Source organism: Diceros bicornis, chromosome 1, assembly GCF_020826845.1.
Source record: "Diceros bicornis minor isolate mBicDic1 chromosome 1, mDicBic1.mat.cur, whole genome shotgun sequence".
NCBI classification, from domain to species: domain Eukaryota; kingdom Metazoa; phylum Chordata; class Mammalia; order Perissodactyla; family Rhinocerotidae; genus Diceros; species Diceros bicornis.
This window is the reverse complement of record NC_080740.1, coordinates 77170122-77178370: the sequence shown is the minus strand read 5'-3', so window position 1 is coordinate 77178370 and position 8249 is coordinate 77170122.

The window sequence follows — 8249 nt, the reverse complement described above, 5'->3', positions numbered from 1 at the left end:
TGTGCAGGAGCAGAGGTGGTAACACGTGGCACGGTTACATTGAATTTATATTTTGATTCTAAACCTCTTGAGCCCTGGTTCTGCTTTCTCATTTTCCTTTTTTGTGACAGTGGTGCATAGAGTGATGACTGTAGATTTTCATCAGTAACTCCCAAATCTCTACTCGCATTGGTATGCTACAGCAACCTTCTTTCTAGTATGTTTTCTTTTTGTTTTGCTTTGGAAATTTGGTGATTTTCTTCTTCCCTTACTCATCTCTCTTTGTTCCAGAAACATAAAATTATCTGAAATTTGGGCTACCATTATACTAACTTAACAAGTAAAATTATTTAATTAATTTAAATCAGATTACATCAAAACTTAACATCCATATCTTTCAATTCATTTCTGTCAAATTCCATGGGCAGAGGAAATTGTTTATATTTTCTCTGAAATGGGTAAAGAACATTAAGCCACTAGCATTAACCTAAATTTTTAGGACATTTATCACAATTACTCTTATGTGTCCAATTACCAAGGTTTTCTACTTTCTTGCATTTTGAGCAATGCCCCCAAGTTTGGAACACTATTTTTTTCTACATGTCATTTTCCTTCTCAGATGAAGATTCTCCTTTGAATGAAATGATTCCATCCTCCCTATGAATGAGTGTGTTCTTACTTATAATTAGGCAACAAAACTATAAAATCATGGGATTAAAAGAAACTATTATAAATGATGTGAAAAATGAAGAAGCTGAAAAATGCAAATATTGTGATGCATAGAATGTACACAAATGCCAAAATTTACTAGGCACCTTCTAAGCCAAAGGGTCCTGCTTCGAGGTCCATAGATATCAATAGATATCTGCTGAGCTCCTACTTTGTTCCTGGAAATATGCTGGCTGCTATGGTACAGATAGTACCCTTTTGGCTTTTTCATTCTACAGGATTATATCTCTTGAACCAATTTTCTTCCCTCTGTCCCCCCTACCACTTCCTTTGTACAAGTCTCCATCCATCATCTCACACCTATATATCTACGGGCCTCCAGGATGGTCCACTCCTAATCCATTCTTCCCTGTCATTTCCTGGAATACAGCCCTGCTCACATCATTCTCCTGAATTAACTGTTCAGGGTCGCTCCATTGCCGTCTGGTTAGCATTCCAATTTCTCATTGTGGTATAGTAGGCATCTCTTGAGTTTGTTGCTCTTTGTTCCTTACAGTTTCTTTGCCAACATAGCACCCCATATGCATATTTGTTTGGGGCAAAACCACTCCTCCTATTTCATAGTGTTCTGCTAGAACTGTCAATCACATTGTCTCTCCAAGGAGTGAGAACATGACCCAAGCTAGACCAATCAAACTCTTCTAAAAATTGAATCCAGAGTAGAATGCCAAAAAGGACCTAAGGTGAGCGGAGCTGAGTCAATGCAATGACTGGGCTCTAAAAAAAATGCCATGAGTTCCCGCTACTGAGATGCCTGGGACTTTCTCACTTTCTCTATTTCTTGTGATCTGGCTACACTGCTTCTCCATCAATTATGTGATTTAACCAGTTCAATCAGTTCCTTCATTTCCTAAAAAGCCAACCATAGTTGGTTTTGAATACTTTCAAGGTCCTTTATTAATAGATTCCTTCATAGCTCTTCAACCTCATCTCTTTTAATTCCCCACCTTGCATCTGAGACGGACTGAATTCTCTGTCCTTCCTTAATTCACCAGCCCATTTTTCTCATTGTTTTCACAATATGCCCCAGTTGTTTCTCATCTAGCTCTAGATATTTGGTCCTCATGCCCCCTTTCCTCTCATCTGTAATTCTCTAATTCCTACATATCCTCTAGAACTCAACTTCATTTTCTCCAGGAAGACTTCCTCCATATCATAGATGCTTCTATGTGCTCCTATAACCCATTTATCATGCTTTTCAGTTGTTGCTTATCTGCTATGATAAGAGGAAGTTCTGGAATTGTCGAGTCTTTGTCTATCTTATTCCTATTTTATTCATAGTGCCAAGCTTAGTACCTAGTACATAAAAATAAATTAGCAAATGTTGTTGAATAATGAGTGAATGAATGAACATAAGAAAAACTCGTTTAATTCTACAAGACATTGTATAATCATGCTCCAAACTGAATATAATCAAGGTCCAGGCAATGAGTCTGCTGGCTACTAAAAATAAATAAATAAATAAAATGGAAGAGATCAGTGCTGGGTCAGGTTACTAGGGAAGGCTATGGGAAGGACAGGGGGCTTGATTTGGTCCGCGAAGACAGACAGGATCCAAGGAGTTGCAAAAAAATATAAAATAAAATAAGGAGGACATTTCGGCCCCAGAATTGCAAACTTTGTATTTCAAAGTGGTGCTTGTGAAATCTGCAGCTTTTTTCTAGGGTAGCATTTCAGAACTATGTAGATGTGTTGACAAATACATTTTATCTCATATGTCAATTCTGATTTTTAGTGGGATAATAAGGCCTCATCCAGTTTTGGCATGAATGAGTATGGTGATTGATTAGCAATATCTGCCTTGAAAGAGGAATGAGGGAGTGTGAACAGGAGTGATGGGTATTTTCCATTCATATGCTGATATAATCTGTTATCCTCTAGTTGCCTTTTTGAATTAAACAGTTCCAGGAATTTCCCAGGGAGATGTAGAACATGCCTGTTTGACTATTGAGGTTTCATATAAAATTATAGAAACATAAAATTGCGAAGATGTCTCAGACATATCTATTCACTTTACAGATTTGGCAGTTAAGGGCTGGAGAGGATAAGAGGGCTTGCCCAAGATTGTCCACCAATCAATCAGCAAGAAAATTATTTTTTCCATTTCCTGGTCTGAAGTTTTCAGTTTTCATAATCAAATTTAAGTTTTCTTTTTAAATCAAAGACTCTGAATTAATAAAATCACTTATTAGTTGTGACAACTTGACCAGTTTACTTTAGTCCCTCCATTTTTAAATAAGTAAAATAGAGTTAACAGTTGGATCACAACATACTAACATGGTAAAGTTAGTAGCCAATACCTGGCACATGGTAAGAAATTAAGTACTAGCCGATGTTTCTACTGTGACATTTTAGTTCAAGGGCAACATTTAAGTGACTCAACTTCCAAATTCCTTGAAAGAACTTGGTGTCAGTTTTCAAGCTTTGATAAAATCAGCTATGTTTAAGTGAGGAGGGCCCCATGTTATAAGCCCCATTCCATTGTGACTTCTTTACAAAACCTTTTCCTCTGCTTCCTACAGTACGGGGATGAAGACAGTCTAGAGAATTGTGGGTAGGACTTGGATCACGGAAGAAAGTGGAGAGGAGAACTGAGGGACCGAAGGAGGTCTGGAGAAGGAGGAAACATGGACGAGAGACCAAGGTATCCTGCATGATATTTTAAGCAAGGTTTTCTTTAAATCCATCTCTTTTGTAATATGGCATTCCATTTTCAAGGTTAAGTTTTCTTTTACTCAATATAAATTTTGTGGATTATTACATTTTATTTACACAAGCAGAGGTGGTGACAGCGGCAGGCGTGGCTTTGGAACTCTGCCCAACACTCTTAAGCCAAAGTTATTATCGTTAATAAAATAATCAGTGATAAGCAGAGCTAGTAAATACAGAGTCCTCCTTATAGGCCAGGCGCTGAGCTAACTGCTCATTCACACTATCCTAGTTAATCACTGTAGTAACTCTATGAGAAAAATTGTCCCCATTTTATGGATAAGGAAAATGAGGTTTGCTTACAGTTAACTTGCCCAGAGTCACAAAGGTAACAACTAAGTATAAAAATACAAAACCTCTTGTGGCTGTCCGGTGTCATAGTGGTTAAGTTCGCACACTCAGCTTCAGAGGCCTGGCATTTGCAGGTTCAGATCCCGGGTTCAGACTTAACACGCTGCTCATCAAACCATGCTGTGGCAGCGGCGGCCTGCTTACAAAATAGAAGAAGATTGGCACAACTGTTAGCTCAGGGCCCATTTTCCTCACCAACAAACAAACGAAATACAAAACCTCCGTGTCTTCAAAGTCCATGTCTTTAACCATCACAGCAGACTGTACGAGGACTCACCTCCCTCCTCTTTCTCTTTGTGATTTTCACACAGAAGGTGACATCCTCCACCATCCCCTCTCCAATCAATGCTGAACAAAAGGCAGATCCTTGGGAAACCCTCCAGCCCCATCTCCTGCCCTGGCTGGATATGCTCCAGCGGGACGGTTTGGCTAGACCATTGTGAACTATTTGTGAGGCCTCTGCACCTGCCGTTCCTTCTGCTTGGAAGATTCTTCCTCAGTCTTGTCAGCTCATTACTTCTAATACTTGGTCATGCCTTGGTCATGTGAGGTCATGCGAGGTCATGCCTGACCTCCCAGGCATGAGTCAGGTAAGCTCCTCAACCCCCCAACCCTGAGAGCTGCTCCCTCCACTGCAGCAGACCCAGGGCTTTTGTACTGACCTTAATCATACTATGCATGAGATGGTATTGAAACTGCTGGTTAACTTCCCACTTTCTGCAATAGATAAAGAGGTGAGAAGAGGAACTCAGTTTTATTTATCCTTCTACCCTTAGTACCCAGCACAGCAAATAGAACCTAATAGACACTCCAAAAAAACATTGGATGATTGAATAATTAATAATAGTATAATTCCTGAATAATTGTATGTGCCAGGCATTATACTTACTTTTTCCATGCATTATCTCGTTCAATTTTTTTCAATCAATCTGGAAGCTACATAATAATATTCCCATTCTAAATCAGGATTTGGGATTTACCCTTGCTCGTACAGATAATTTGTGACAGAGGAAATCTGAATTTTGGTCTCTCTAAAGTGGAATCCGTATTCACAAACACTGCACTTTGTTAGATCCCTTCATGAATGGAAATAATGCAGACATCAAAACACACAACTTTAGAACTTGGTCTCACAATGTAAGATCCCACTATTGCTTTTCCATTTAAAAATAAAACGGCTTAGGGGGCCGGCCCAGTGGTGTAGCGGTGAAGTTCACGTGCTCTGGTTTGGCGGCCCGGGGCTCGCAGGTTCAGGTCCTGGGCCTGGACTGACGTACCACTTATCAAGACACACTGTGGCAGGCGTCCCACATATAAAGTAGAGGAAGATGGGCATGGCTGTTAGCCCCGGGGCCAATCTTCCTCAGCCAAAAACAAAGAGGAGGATTGGCAACAGACATTAGCTCAGGGCTAATCTTCCTCACCAAAGACAAAAAATAAAAATAAAATAAAATGGCTTAAACAGCCCATTTTCTCATCATTCTCACAAGATGCCCCAGTTTCTAAACTGGCACCTTTCTCCCTGGGTTCTCTCTCTCATGACGCTCACTACTTCTGATCGATTTGTTCAAACTTTACCTACCCATTTGGGGTAGCCAAAGTAGCATTCCTCCCTAATTTCCTGAGCTCAAACTGACAGACTCACCTCTGAGCTCACAGTGTATTTCCTCCCCTCCAGTCATCCTTTTTCTTGTGGTTTTAGTGAAATTCTGTTGAGGTTAAGAGCACAGTCTTTGGAGTTGCTCAGCACGGGTGACTCAACAGCATAGTAGCTTTGCCTTCTAGGTGACGTTGATTTTACCTGTTGGATGCCTCTATGGCCAGTTAGAGTCTCAGGATCCAGGGAGTGCGCGAATAGAGCCTGAGACTGTGGGCCTGAGACTACCGGGCGAGGCACATGAAGGCTGGGTTGCAGGTGAGGAGCCTAAGGAAAGACAAACCTGCAATTACATGGGAGGAAACAAGAATTAGAAATCGGTCTAAAACAAAAGTTCTGCCATAGAGGTTGGAGAAGACTTTGAGGGTGGTTCTGGTGTACCATGTAAGGCAAGTATTCACAAGGTTAAGTTTTAGTCCAGGGACTTGACCAAGCCCATGCGTTAGACAATCCTCTCCAGGGCAGGGAAAGGTGAAAACCAAACACTCTATCTATAGAGATTTCTACATCTGTAGAAATCTTTGGCCTTGCGGTTATCTCTGCCCTTTTCTGCTGCTGGCAAACAAGCTCTTGTTATTGTTGTTTTGTTTTCTTTCTTAGGTTTGTATTTATTTTTTATTCTCATGGATAAAAAGAAGATATTTGACCTCTCCTTAAAAGCAGGTCCCCTTTGCTCCCGAGGACGTTTGTATTGAATGAAGAAGAGCCAACTGGAACAGGTGGGGAGGGAATATTCACTTCTTCCTCCTGCATTATACTAGGATGCCCCGCTCTCCACACCACCTGCATCATTTAGCAGTCCTGATTAAGGAGCACAGGGCCTGGCAGTCTGGAAGGTTGCTCCCTGGTGCTGCCTGGACTGCCGCGGGCTGCTAGCAGCCTCATGGTCTCCAGACAATCTGTCATTTCTGCTTTGTCCCAATAACCTTTGGCAACAGCAAAAGCAAACAGGTACCTGAAAGCCAGGGATGCCGATATAGAGAATTTGCCCTTTCTTTATTTTAAAAAATGTAGGTGTCATTGCCACCACAAGAAGTCATTAGCTCTTGAGAAGAATCATTTAGAATCAAGATCACCTATGGGCTTGTTATAATTCTAGACCAAAAAACATGTGCTCACTATCTTTGCTATGCTTTTTGCCCTCTCTTCACCAGGTTCTGCAAATAAGAGGAAATATTTGGAGGAGATAATAGCTAGCTATGTATGTCTGTGTGTGTGTCTGATTGTATCCCACTCTCTCTCTGTCTGTCCATTTATCTACGTATTGAAAAAGAGAGAGATAAAGATACAAACAGACACGTTACACACATACACATACATACATATATACCTAGTTATTATTTCCCCAGATATAAAAGAGAGTTAAATACCCAGATATATGAAGAAGGCATTGCATCAAAAAGTCTAAAAACCCAGTTTCCATTGAGATGTGCACAGTGTTATAGACTAGGGGCCTCCAAATGCCTACAAAGTTGAGAAAGATAATATCAGTGAATGACGCCAGACCTGGGTGCTGGGTGATGGGGACAGCACACTAGAAGGTGGCTTCATCTATTACTCACTATTCATCTGGCCCTTTCCAATTTACTGTTGGCAATCTTTCTTTACGTATCCAAGTTTACAACAAATTCCAATCTGTACTTACAATTTTCCATATTTCCATCTCCCCGCAGGCATTAGCCAGTCAGTAAGAAATGAATAAAACTCACACATTAATACATACCCAGGCAGGAGACATATTGTTTAACTTGGGCTTCTTGGAAAATGAGATTTCACTGGCAGACCCATAATCTCATTGTTGTGTTTTCCAACTCTTCTTCCCATTTGGAGAAAGAGGCTTTATTTTCATTTTTTTCCTAAAAAACAAAACCTGGTGTGTGGGCCGGCCCAGTGGCGCAAGCGGTTAAGTGTGCGCGTTCCGCTGCAGCGGCCCGGGGGTTCACTGGTTCGGATCCTGGGCGCACACCGACACACTGCTTGGTGAGCCATGCTGTGGCGGCGTCCCATATAAAGTGGAGGAAGATGGGCACGGATGTTAGCCCAGGGCCAGTCTTCCTCAGCAAAAAGAGGAGGATTGGCAGATGTTCTCAGGGCCGATCTTCCTCACAAAAACAAAAAACCCACAAACATGGTGTGTGCTAATGATATTTTTTTCCTAAAGTAATTCTTATCTATTTTCAAATAAACTCTCTATTTATTTTTTTCTAGCTCTCTTATGAAAACAAGTGTGGTATATGGAATTGGTAGAGTTTAAAGGACATGAATTTTTAATTCAGGTAAAGCAGCCGGGTCACTAGCACATGATAACTACAACAGCTTCTTATTAAACTTCCAATTAGATCCACCCTCTTATTTATGGTCTACAACTCTCTCCAGGATATGGTCCCTGCATACCTGCCCAGCACCTCTTACAACTGCACACCTCATCTGCAACACTTCAGCCTGTGTACTTTATTCATCTTCTAGACTTTCAACCAGCTCATCTCAGTCAGAGGGCCTTCTATCTGGCTTGGGTAGATTATCAGTTGCTGGGTTCTTCTTGTCATTCACGTCTCAGGACATATGTTGACTTCCCACAGAGATCATCCTCGACCACCATGGGTGTTATCTATACTGGTTTATGTTCTTCACTGTACTTGTCTTTATTATTTTTTTGTGTGTGTGAGGAAGACCAGCCCTAAGCTAACATCCAATGACAATCCTCCTGTTTTTTGCTGAGGAAGACTGGCCCTGGGCTAACATCCATGCCCATCTTCCTCTACTTTATGTGGGACGCCACCACTGCATGGCTTAATAAGTGGTGTGTTGGTGCGCGCCCAGGGTC